The sequence below is a fragment of the Cyprinodon variegatus genome, unplaced genomic scaffold, assembly GCF_000732505.1.
Source record: "Cyprinodon variegatus isolate N-32 unplaced genomic scaffold, C_variegatus-1.0 Scaffold964, whole genome shotgun sequence".
Lineage (NCBI taxonomy): Eukaryota > Metazoa > Chordata > Actinopteri > Cyprinodontiformes > Cyprinodontidae > Cyprinodon > Cyprinodon variegatus.
Window position 1 is genome coordinate 106,046 of NW_015151417.1, and position 12,720 is coordinate 118,765.

General features: G+C 38.5%; 1 pseudogene; it reads left to right on the forward strand.

Moving 5' to 3' along the window:
- Positions 1-6,826: 6,826 nt before the first annotated feature.
- LOC107100368 overlaps positions 6,827-12,720 on the forward strand; it is a 7,233-nt pseudogene continuing 1,339 nt past the window's right edge.

Below are 12,720 nucleotides of genomic sequence, written 5' to 3' on the forward strand. Positions count from 1 at the left end.
TCCTGCTATAAAAAACAGAAAAACGCACTCAATATGCTGTATATATCCCTTGCACCTTTGGCACATTCTTCTTCTTTGACTATTTGAGCTTATGTAACAAGTTAATTTCTTCACTGTAAGATTAACAAAGTCAATCAATTAATCAATCTATCTCTCTGCTGTCATCCCCAGTATCCAGTGAACATGTGTATACAAAGGCTAGGGATTCAGATCCATTTTAACATGCAGATACATGTAAAAATTGAATCTATTAAAAAGCAAAAGCCTTTGAAAAATTCCTTTTCTCAGCAGGATAATCAACTTCTCTTGGTTCTCCATCTTTAATGTAATATTAGAATGCTAAAGAGACTCATAAATGGCAGTGGCACCTGGAGGGACATGATTAGATGGAATGGACCCCAACCTCTAAAACCAAGTTCTATTACATCGCTGGACTTCTTTGAAGTCATGGATTGTCCACCATGAACACTGTGTTTAAACATAAGAATGTCCATTGGTGCGCTTGGCACCAGGACACTGGAGATCGGAGGTCAATGATGGACTTTGTAGTCATATCCAGAAGTGTCCATGTTCGGATTGGTTCTGTTTGCTTGCTGTGCAGTTGAGCTGGGTGTCAGCTGGGTGGTTTTCACTTTTTGCGATTACAGATTTGGCCGAAGTAATTCAATGTATTTCAATTTAATTCAGTTTATTTTAATTAAGTTTATTCATGTAACGCCAGTTACCAACACATGTCATCTCAAGACACTGTACAGAGACAGTTCAACCAGATCATACAGGCAGATTGGTTCAAAGTTTCCTATCTAAGGAAAATCAGCTGATTGCATCGACTCATTAACTTAATAGCAGTCCCTCACAAAAAGCACAGCAAGGCAGATGAGCGCAAGGCCAGCTCCCATTTCATAGAGTGATCTCTTAGTTTTAGAGTTGATAGTCTTTTACTGAATGACATTTTTTTTTTACTGTTGTTTTCTTTTCAATTATTTCAAGTGCAGATTCTCCATCATCTCTATATTTTGTTTTGATTTTTTGGACTTTTGTCAGACCTGATGGTTTTGCACTTCAATATCAAAGTAGTCAACTCTTTTGCACTTTATGGTCATGCCAGAAATGCCCATCTCATTTTCTTTTAGACAAAACAGGTCTATAAAAATGGTGAAATAAAAATAATTCCATACCAAATCTCAAAGGGTTGTTAGGAGTTTTGACCCATTATACCCTGTATGATACAACACTGTCCACAAGAAAACCTGAAACAGGATGAAAAAGACTTGAAACTGGATTTCACCCTTCAAAATGCTGACACTGATGCTACGGTCACTGACCTGTAGGGGCTCTTTCCTTTTGAGAAAGCTCTTTTGCCGTTTTCGTGTTTGCCTTACTGCCGAGAAGAAAACATGTTGCAATAAGGGGCAAGATAACTGTCAATAAAAACTTATGTGTAGGTTTCTGAGTATGAAAATTGAAGTTAATTAAGAGTAAATGTAATGTTTTTTTTTTTTTTAACTATTGTCAACTAATCCGTATGTATTCCAGCTTATTTTTTTGTCATTACACTGTCACAAGAACAGAGCAACGAAATGAACTCTAACCCATTTAACACATCTCCTCGGGGAGCTACTGTGTGACGCCAGGTTAGTAGAGTGGGGTTAAGGGTCTTGCTCAGGGACCCAGAGTGGCACTCTGTGGGAGCTGGGCTTGAAATAAGAAACTCTGGTTTCCAAGCATAATGCCCTACCCACTAGGCCGCCACTCCCTGTACTTCTTGTACTTCAGTTGTTTAATGTGTAAACAACTTTGCATCTACATAAGTACAAATCAAAAAGTTATGAGTAAACATCACAAATTTACAAATGAGAAACTAAAATCGCTGATGAGGCAGTTTCACACATTACAGGTTGATGATGGTAATGCACAAAGAAATTGCTTTCAAATGAGAAAAGGAAGAAGACAAAGAACAAATCCATTGATCAAAGGTTATACTGCACATTGTAAATAAGATTTCAGGATAGATATAGTTCAATCAATCATTCTGTTCCTCTTTTTCTTGTTTAATGGTCAACAACCTTCAGATGTATTAAACCAACAACTATTAAGAGAGTTTAACAGTTTCACCACACCTTGTAGATTTTTAGTTGTAGTTTTGCAAAGATGTAACTTTGTAACTTATATTTGTAACTTTTACAACTGTATGTTCACAGTTGAAACATCTGTTGTCACATGAACTGTATGTATGATTGAAAAACAATAAGAAATTTTTAAATCTTAAGCTGGAAAAGATTCTCTGCAAGTTTTTCTGTTTCTGTTTTGTGGTTGGATAGTTATGACTGGTTCAAATTTTTAAATTGACAGGTGATTTTAGAGAGACAGCACACTTATCCTTGTCATCTTTCACTTATCCAGAACCAGATTTTTACGGTACTGTTAAGTACATTTACAAAAAAATATATAGCTATGTAATACTAATAATAGATTATTTAATATAAATGATAATTTATTATCAATTTATTATATTATTTTTTCATATAGATCTTGTAAATTGCTCCTCCCCAGTTATAGCTATAAAATGTCATAAATCAGAACAGAAGGATCAAATATTCAAGGCAAGACAGACTTTGGGATAATTCAGTGTTTATTTGAAGGAGATCTGTGTGAGCAGCAGCAAGGGCATTTATGTGTGGAGTAAAAATTGAGCACTGAGAGTAAGAAGAAAAGGTTTATTTTCTTTGCAAAGGAGAATCACAGAACGACCTGAACAAAGCTCCCAATGTGACTCTGAAGCATTCAGAATCACACCCCTCATTTTAAGAAGAATCCACAGCATACACACACATGAACATTGAATCTTCCCAAGGGTAACACTTCATCAAAAGACATAAATATACTTTTGGATAAACATTTCCAGACAACTGCTTTTCTGTTCTCACCAGAGACAGGACGGTAGAGCATATATTTTACCATAGCATGAAGGAGGCTTTGTAAACTCATTATTTCTCATGACCTTTCCTTCACCCTTGTCTAGAGTAGGGAGGGAAGGCACCTGTTTTCTGACCCCCTAAACAGCATAGCATAGTGAATGGTACAGGATCTCACAATCATTACTTCTGTTCAAACATTTTATCACACAAAATAAGCAAATGAAAAACCTTGACTCCACATATGTATCACTGGAAAATCTGTTGAAAGCAAACACAGGTTAGTTACCACGTAAATCTAATTGAGAAAGATTATGCACGTGAGTCACTAACCTGGTTTTAACACTTCAGTCCATCACCAGAGAACGAGATAGGATCCAGCTAGTGAGCTACCAACAAGATACGGTGGGTACCGCCCAGATATCCCAGAGGATGCAGCCCCAGAGAACATGCAGAAGTCCAAAGCCAGGTCAGGGAAATTATCACAAGGCAATGGTTTACTTAAGTGTTATTTTGTAGATTAGATCCTCCTTGTGTAAATATAAAATACTATAGTGGCGAGAACCAACCTGGAAAAATTATGCCATGCTTTCATAACAATTCTTCTGGACTACTGTGATCCTTTGTACTGTATGTAGGCATTAGCCAGGCAACTATGAAGTTTGTGCATAATTCTGCCGCTTGCTGGATAATTCACATCTGCCGTTGTGAACATATTTCCTCCATCCTGGTGTCCCTTTACTGGCTCTCTGTTTATTATAGAATACATTTTAAACTGCTGTTATTTCTTTTAAAATGTCTGAACAACCTCACTCCAAAATATCTATCTTGGACTATAAACTATACTGCCCACCTCAATCACTTAGGTCTGACTATCCCTAAAAATTAGAGAGAGAAGCTCCTACAGTATGTAAAAACTTACCCTTAAGAGTCAGACAGGCCTCCTCTCTTTCTGTCTTAAAATTTCTTTGCAAACACATTTTTATTCCTTGGCTTGTAACACTCTGCTCTAGTGTTGTATGGCTCTGCTCCTATTGTGAGCCTGGTTATTATGCTTATTCATAATGGTATTTATTTATTCTTAACTTGTTCTAGTTTTATAAGGCAGCATTTTGTTTATTTGCCCTAAGCTGTATATTTTATTTGCATGACCAGACTTATCAGATTATTATCAGGACATTCTACCTTGTGAAGCCAAGGTCTTTATTATTCCCATGAACAGGTGTGTTATGCTAGATTTAGGTTCATGAGGGTGCTTCAACACCTCAGCACATTGGCAGGTATAAGTAGAGTAGAGGTGTCTGAAATTATGAGACACTGAATAGAAGCCAGTGTTTGGGCATCAACTTATTTTCAGTTCACTCAGCACCTATAACAGCTGACTTCAAATTTTTTCTGTTTCATCCAGTTCAATCGTAAGGATGAGGGTAAGCGTTTCCTTTCTGCTGTTTAAATCCCTCTGTTACATATAGGTGATTAAACTCCCACATGCATTTTCTCACTAATGTTTACAGAGATGCTTGAAGCCATAAAATGGAAAGGCAAGGCAAGCCAGTTTTATTTCTACAGAACAATTTAGTAGATGTACAATTCAAAGTGCTTTACTTGAATTAGTTAAAACTGAAGAAAATAAAAGCAGAATGAAAGTAAAAACATTTGTAAAACAAATAAAACAATTGGAGCAAAAAGCAGAATAAAACTAAGTAAAAAATGATTAAGCAAACAGAATAAAATAAAACTGTTGAATCACAACCTTAAAATAGTAATACCTCAGTTAGAAGTTCAACTTCAACAATCAAAGGTAGCTCTAAAAAATTGGTTTTTAACTTTGATTTAAAATAACTCAGGCTTTTATCTCTTTTCCAGTCTTCTGGGAGTTTGTTCCAGGTAACGGAAGCATAGGAACTAAATGCTGCTTCTCTATGTTTGGTTGTGGTTCTGGGGGGACAGGTAGGCTGGAACTAGAAGACCTGATTGCTCTGGGAGGTTGACATACCGACAACAGATCTATTATGCATTAAAGAGCTGATCTATTCAGTGATTTATAGAATAACAGAAGGATTTTAAAGTCTATTCTCTGAGCTACACGGAGCCAGTGGAAGGACTTCAGAACCGGGCTGATTTACTCTACTTTGTTAGTTCAAGTGAGAACATGGGCAGCAGCAATGGCCTGATGTACTTTTTATGCAACCCCGTGAGGACACTGTTGCAGCAATCAATTCTACTACCTACTACTACCTGGGCAAATTTATTAAGTGTCTATGATAAGTCCATGATAACATGCTCTCTTATAACATTCCATTTGGTAATTAGATCAGTTGGAAAAATGGTTTCAAAGTAAACAAAAAAATTATCTAATAGGGCAATATTGGTTACAGGAACTGAAGACTTTGATTGTGTGTTGGCTGCCTAACATGTTGAGTCAAATCTTGTACAGTGTACTTTGATAACAGGGCTGACAGTGGGAGAGTCTTTCAGGTAGTGTTTGGCTGAGAAGAGAAGTGAGGAGTTGGTTCTGGGGGCAATGGGGGGGTTGGGGGGGTGGTGTTATCATGTTGAATGGGTAGATTCAGCTGTAGTGTTGTGCTGGAAACAGGAGATTTTGCTCTGGAGGGCTTGCAGGAGCAGGGGAGATGCTTCTGTTAGGATTTCACAGCTGTTTTTTTTTCCATTTTATGGTTGGGCACCACGCTCCGAAGCACTGACTTATGTGACCTGTACTTTATTCATTGAATAGAAAATACTGGAAGCCAAAGGTTTTGCACCTCATCAATTAAGGTAAATTCCACCTCTCTTAAAGATGTGTCTCCTTTCCCAGAAGATATTCAAGTTATTAATAAAGCCAAGATTGTCATGACTCAGAGCAGAGGCCATCCTTTTCTATGTCAGTTTCTCTTAGGGCCAAAAATCTGTCACACATATAGGGTCTCATGTAAAAAAGCAGAGCTTTAAACTTGTGTATGCAGACTTTCATGCAAGTGTTATGATCTATAAAAAAAACAAACTTGAAAATGTTTTGTCAATCATGCTATCTCTGGACCATTGGTACAGGTAGGCAGATTTTGGAGAAAGGAGGAATTGGCAATAATGATTGTGACTGATGGAAAAAAAGGTTCACAAGCAAGCTTAAATTATCATCTGGAGTCTTTCAAAATGTGAGAATTAAAATGTAACAGGTTTTTATGGATCACAAATATTTGGGCCATGATAACTGAATTATGATTGGATAAAACTCACAGAAACATTGCTCTTGGATTTATTTGATGAAGAGGATTGTGTATTGGAGAGCCCAACCAGTCACACCCTGCTGTTCAAAACGGGTATTCAATTGTGATCAATGCACATTTGTAAAAAAGGGGGCAGAATAACTGGATCATTGGTTCTAAAGGAACACAATCAGATTTAAAATTAAGAAAATAAAAACACTCTGTGGTACATTAATTTAATATAGGTACAACATACATTTACATGGTTTATGTGGGAGACAATAGATGAGGTCTCAGGATTCAGTCATTCTTTTAAAGATACTAAATAATCCATGATAGATTAGGAAAATCTAAATATATAAAATTATATAGCCAAAAACAGATATTTTGTCTATTTTGAGTGTTTTAGATAAGTGTGGGTCAGATTGACTGAAAGTTTCCTATCTAAGGAAAACCAGTTGATTGCATTGACTCACTCACTCTCCAGCAATCCCTCACACCAAGCCTGCCTGTAGTGACAGTGGAGAGGAAAACTCCATTTGAACATTAAGAACCAGTCTCAGTGTGAGTGGCCATCTGCTTAGGCTGACTGAGGTTGAAGGAGACATGAGCAGACATACAGAAAGAAGCAGAGATAAGAATCCATCCATCTTCATATTTGTTTTATTTTTATCCATATTGTTCAGAAGCTTTTTTTTTTTATCTGTTTTTTAGCTGTCTTCAGTCGTCGTCTTATTTGCTCCACTGCTGATCAACTGTCAAGAAATTACATTTCCTGTTGACTGTAATGACATCCACAACCAGGACAATAACCAGCCCAGTGGAGTTTATACTATCTATCCCAGTGGAGCTACATCTGCAATTCAGGTAGATTTCAAGTTGTGTTTTTGCTAAGAGGTTTATTATGTTTTTGTTCAATCTCCAGTTTATTTTGTAAATAGGAAAAGCTCTATTATTAAGCCAGCTTATTTTCATATACCAGTTCATACATTATTTAGACAATTATATTTGTAATATAACTTTTAAGTCACAGGTATCAGAAAAAAAGAGAGAGAGAGAGAAAGATTGTATTCCCTCCCACTGGCAGTGGAAGTAGAAGCGGTGTGTATGTCCTGCAGCATGGCTTTTGTTAGACACCATATGACCAGTGACATAGCCCATGCGAAACACGGGACTTTATCAATCCCGTAGACTTGGAATGTGTGCAGAAGGATGGTCCTCCATGCAGCTTAAATACATCAAAGCATCAACTAGAGTTTGCTCTAATGCGAGCCAACAGACAAACAACAACTGACAAAGACTCCTGGATAGGTGTTAAAACATCTTCAAAAAGATTAATCGAAAGTCAGGTTGCCTTCCAATCGAAACCTGTTTGTGGTTAACCATATCCCCTTTGCTTTTTAATCAACTGACTTAATGGATGAAGGATCTGCTCTAGATTGACATGGAGGTGGGGGGGCAAGCGGTAAGAAAGAACAGCCGCCTGTTTTAGATAAGTAGCAAGCAGGCAGCACACCTGGGATGCTTTAGAAATGTACAGTGGCACACCAGGTCGTTGGGTTTAATTACTGGATCAGCCTGGTGGAGATTCGGAACATATGCACTGATTTCACTTACTATGGAACCAAGGGCTAAGAAAACTGATTAAAACATTTCCAAGAGGGTCAAAGAAAAGAATGTGTTTTTTTTTTTTGTGACAAATATAAAAAATTGGATCAGGACAACTCACTAAACTGTGTGCTTTTATGAAGGTGTACTGCGACATGGACACAGAAGGAGGACGCTGGACGGTGAGTGGATTAGATTAGATTAGACCAATTTATTTTGTCATTTTGTATAGACAAGTGTAAACAAAAATAATTCTCATTTAAAACAGCTCTAGACAATTTCATTTTTTAAAGTGCAGCCTTGAAAATAGTAATAAATACATAGAAAACAACATAAAATAGTAATTTTAACATATGACTGCATATTTACAGTTCTAAATTTTTTTTTTTCTATACGTAAAACAACAAATTTTACATAACATTCAGCAGTCTAATGACAGTGGGGAAAAAACTGTTCTGAAATCTGCTGGACCTGCATGGGATGCTTCAAAGTCTCTTCCCAGAGAGCAACAGGGAGAAGAGTCCATGATGTTACGGGCTCGGGACACGCAGCACTGGGATGAAATGTCTTTAATGGAGGGAAGCGGAGCCCTGATGATATTCTCTGCTGTTCTTACTACTCTTCTCACCTTCTTCCAGTCTGAGGTGTTGAAGCCTCCACACCACACAGTGAGACAGCTGGTCAGAACGTTCTCTATGGTGCTTCTGTTCTCTATGGTGCTTCTGAAGAAGGTGGTGAGGATGGGTGGGGCCAGGTGGGCTACACTCATCCTCCGCAAGAAGTACATCTGCTTTTGTGTCCTTTTGATCATTGAGGTGGTGTTTCCATACAGGTGAGGGTGTCTGTGATGTGCACCCCCAGGAATTTGGTGTTGTTGACCACCTCTACAGCTGAGCCGTTGATAACCAGTGGAGCATGTTTAGGACAGTTCTTCCTGAAGTCCAAGATGATCACCTTGGTCTTCTCCACATTCAGAATCAGGATGTTATCTTTGCACCAGTCCACCAGCTGCTTCACCTCCTCTCTGTAGTCCAGGTCGTTGTCGTCTCTGATGAGGCCCACCACTGTGGTGTCATCTGCAAACTTCACTATGCGATTGGTGGTGAACCTGGGGATGCAGGCAGGTGTCATCAAGGTGAACAGCAGGAGACTGGGCTTAGAATGATGATATCAGAGGTGTTCTGTCCGACCCGGACTGACTAAGGTCTGTTGGTGAGGAAGTCTAGCAGCCAATTGCGGAGAGGTGTATTGAAGTCCAGAAGTTCCAGTTTTCCTATTAGATGCTGTGGGATGATGGTGTAGAAAGCTGAACTGAAGCCCAGGAACAGCATCCGCACGTGAGTGTTCTTCTCCTCCAGGTATGCCAGGCTCAGATGGAGAGCAGCAGAGATGGCTTCCTCAGTGGAACGGTTCCACTGAGGAAGTCTGTGATCATCCGAATGCATTTCCACATCCTTCTGGTGTTGCTGTCATCGTGGAAAAGATCCTAGATCTTCTGGCTGTGGTTCTGCTTCGCTGATCAGTTTAAATTGGCACACGCTGTTCTCAGTGCTTCTTTATCACCAGACTTGAAAGCTGAGTTCCATGCTTTTAGCGATTTCTGAACCACTCCATTTATCCAGGGTGGTTGGTTGGCCCGGGTGGTGATGTTCTTTTTGATGCTGACGTCCTAAATGCATTGGTTGATGTAGGCTGACACAGTCATAGCATACTCACCAATATTTAACAACTTGTCATATGCTGCTTCAGCCTTGAAGATGTTCCAGTCAGATCATTCAAAACTGTCTTGGAGTGTCTCCATGGCGCCCTCAGACCAGACTCGGAACTCTTTAACTGTCGGTTTAGCCCTGATCAGCTGGGGCTTATATGCAGGGAAAAGCATGACTGGGAGATGATCTGATGACCCAAGGTGGGTGCGGGGGGCTCCTCTGAATGCATCTTTGATGTTAGAGTACACCAGGTCTACAATGTTTTCACCCCTAGTTGCAAAGTCCACATGTTGGTAAAAATGAGAGAGAACAGTCTTTAAGTTAGCCTGGTTAAAATCCCCAGCCATGATGAAAACACCCTCTGATTATGCAGATTGGAGCTCAGAGATAGCCTGGTATAGAGTCATAATGGCCTCTTTTGTATAAGCATTGGGGTGCACATAAACAGCAGTGATGCTAACCACACTGAGCTCTCTGGGCAGATAGAACGGTCTGCACTTAACAGTCAGAAACTCGAAGTCTGGAGAGCAAAGCTGGCGACCGATCTAGCATTTTTACACCAGCTGTTGTTGATGTAAACACAGAGCCCACCACCCTGAGTCTTACAACTTAGTTCTTTGTTCCTATTGGCGCGATATAGCGTTAGCCCATCCTGGTTAATAGCATGATGGCAGAGCACTTACTAATCTCCTTCTTTAATGAGAGTTCCAGTCGAAGATTATCCATTTTATTTTCCAGTGAGGGGATGTTGGAGAGCAGGATTGATGGAAGCGGAGGTCTGTGAGGATTTCTCTTTAGCTTATCAGTTAGCCCCCCTCTGCAGCCTTGCTTCCTCCGTCTCGCCCATCTCTTCCTTCGGCAGTTACTGTACATTCCGCTGTTATGTTGTTGAGATCCGTCCGTAGCACTCTGCAGCTTTTTAAACTGTCAAAAATCTCAGCATTGAAAACATTTTGTGACTATAGCTCCAGCAGGCATTGATGATCATAGATGTGGGTTTGAAGTTTAATTCATGCCTTCCCCACTGTGCCGCTTTCCTTTTTTACTATCAAATAGGGACATTTAGAGTCATAGAAAGTAAGCTGATGACAAAGCAACTTTGTTTTTCTGTTGGCTTTTGGAGGGGTTTTCCATCAAATCCTGAAGTTCTTAATTAAAGCCAAAATCTACTCTCTTAAACCTGAAAGTGGTGACAGTGGAGAATGAAAACACCCTCTTTTTATATTAAAGATTCAAGGTAGTCATTTATTTACTTCTTGAACAGAATCCTTTATCTTTTTAACAGGTTATCCAGAGAAGAATGGATGGCTCAGTGAATTTTTACAGGCCCTGGGTTGAGTATAAAAGAGGCTTTGGAAATGCTGCTAGCGAGTACTGGCTTGGTAAGACTTAAATCTTAACCAACAGACAGTACATTTTTGAATTAATTTGTAATAAAGGTAACAGTAAATGTTTGTTGGTCAACTTTGCTACCCTCTACATATATATAACTTCTTGGATCCTATTCTCTGTTCAGTTGCAGGGTGATAATGTATTTACACTAACAGGACAAAGAACGTCGCAATGCATGCCCTAATGTTTCCTCTGAACATTTTGGCTTTCCTCTTGCAAACCCAGACAAAACAGGGCTTTTGTAATAAAACATTATCAATACAAAAAAGTGTACCTACCAGAGATGGGTAGAGTACCTGAAAATTTTACTCAATTTAGTGTAGCACTTCTTCATCGCACTTTTATTCAAGTAAAAGGGAAAAGTAGTCAAATAAGGGTAGAAAGAATAAAGTATCGAGTAACTGACCTATATACTACTCATGATCAACACATTTGAGTTATGTTCTAAAATGTTGTCAAATTGGAACAGAAACAAACAGAAAAGTAAAAGTAAAGTTGAATATTGGTGTTTTGATCAATGAGATAAAGCATAAATATATAACATCCAGTAATTACACAACTATTTTTTTCCAGTTGAAGAAACAGTTCAAATATATTTCATTTTTTTATTATAAAAATTATCAATACTTTATTATAAGTCATAATTTGATAATCTCCGAATGGAGATCAAATGTGTTTACAGTGCTGGATCATCAAATAGAAAAATACTTTATGTCAAAGAAGCCTGAGTACAAAAACTAACTTAAGCATAAACAGTAGATTTGTGTCTCTCTGATGATTTTATATAAAAAATAAGCTTGTTCTTTATTAAGTGAATCACTTAAGATAGGTAAAGTAGCAGGACTTTTTACAAGGGTAGCAATAATTAATCATAATTTTACCCAAGTAAAAGTGAAAAGTACAACACAGTTAAAAATTCCTGTAAAAGTTGTTTTACTCAAGTAAATTTAATCTAGTAGATGTAACTGGTTACTTCTTTCAAGGTGAAATTTAAAAAACGTCTGTCGCCATGTCACCTCCCCAGGATTCGTTTGTTGGCACAGAGAGGAAGTCATGGAACAGGAAACAGGAGTTAGAGATTAAATTTAAACTATTATTTATCATCAGATATATCTAGTTAGCGACTGCATAAAACTTACCTCTGTCTCTTAGCCTTCAGTAGCAGTCTGAAGCACTTTAGTTATCTCATGTTGGATCATCATTTGATTACCACCTGGTTCAAGCTGAGAGGAAATTTCTAGAAGGAAACATTTTAAAGCACAACAGAATCTATCTCGTCATTCCTAGCAAAAATTGATATAAGCACAAGTTGCAGTGGAAGATCTCACCACATTTGTCTCAGGCTTGCTTTGGGTCGACAGAATGGCCAAGAGCTTCTACATAGTTTTCAGTTTATCTGAAAAGACAGACAGCAGGTTCATCCTCTAAAGCCCCCATTGGCTAAGTGTGCTTTTTTATGCATTACAGGACCTGTCAGTGCTAGTGTCTGATAAAGTGATCTGATGAAGTTGATCTATGCCTAAAGTCATATGTAGTGAAAAAAAAAAAAGTGATTTAATCTGGCCTATTGTCCACTCAGTTACCATCTTTGTCACCAATTTACACTGCAAATATTTGTACTCACAGCGATTGGTCAGAGTGTCAGGATTTGGTTGTGGTGTGAGGACCCAAATGCAGAGGCAGGGAGGCAGAGGTGGGTTTCTTGATGATTTAATGAAGTGTTTTCAAACAAAAATCCAAAAATATATCCAACAAGAAAAAAGTTAAACCAACCAAAAAACATGCAGACATCAGGGGGGAAGGCTATCACGAGGAGGAAGACTCAGAGAGACGGAGTTGGAGGAAGTTTGACAAGTAACCAGCACTGAAGAACTGCACAGAGAGAGAATT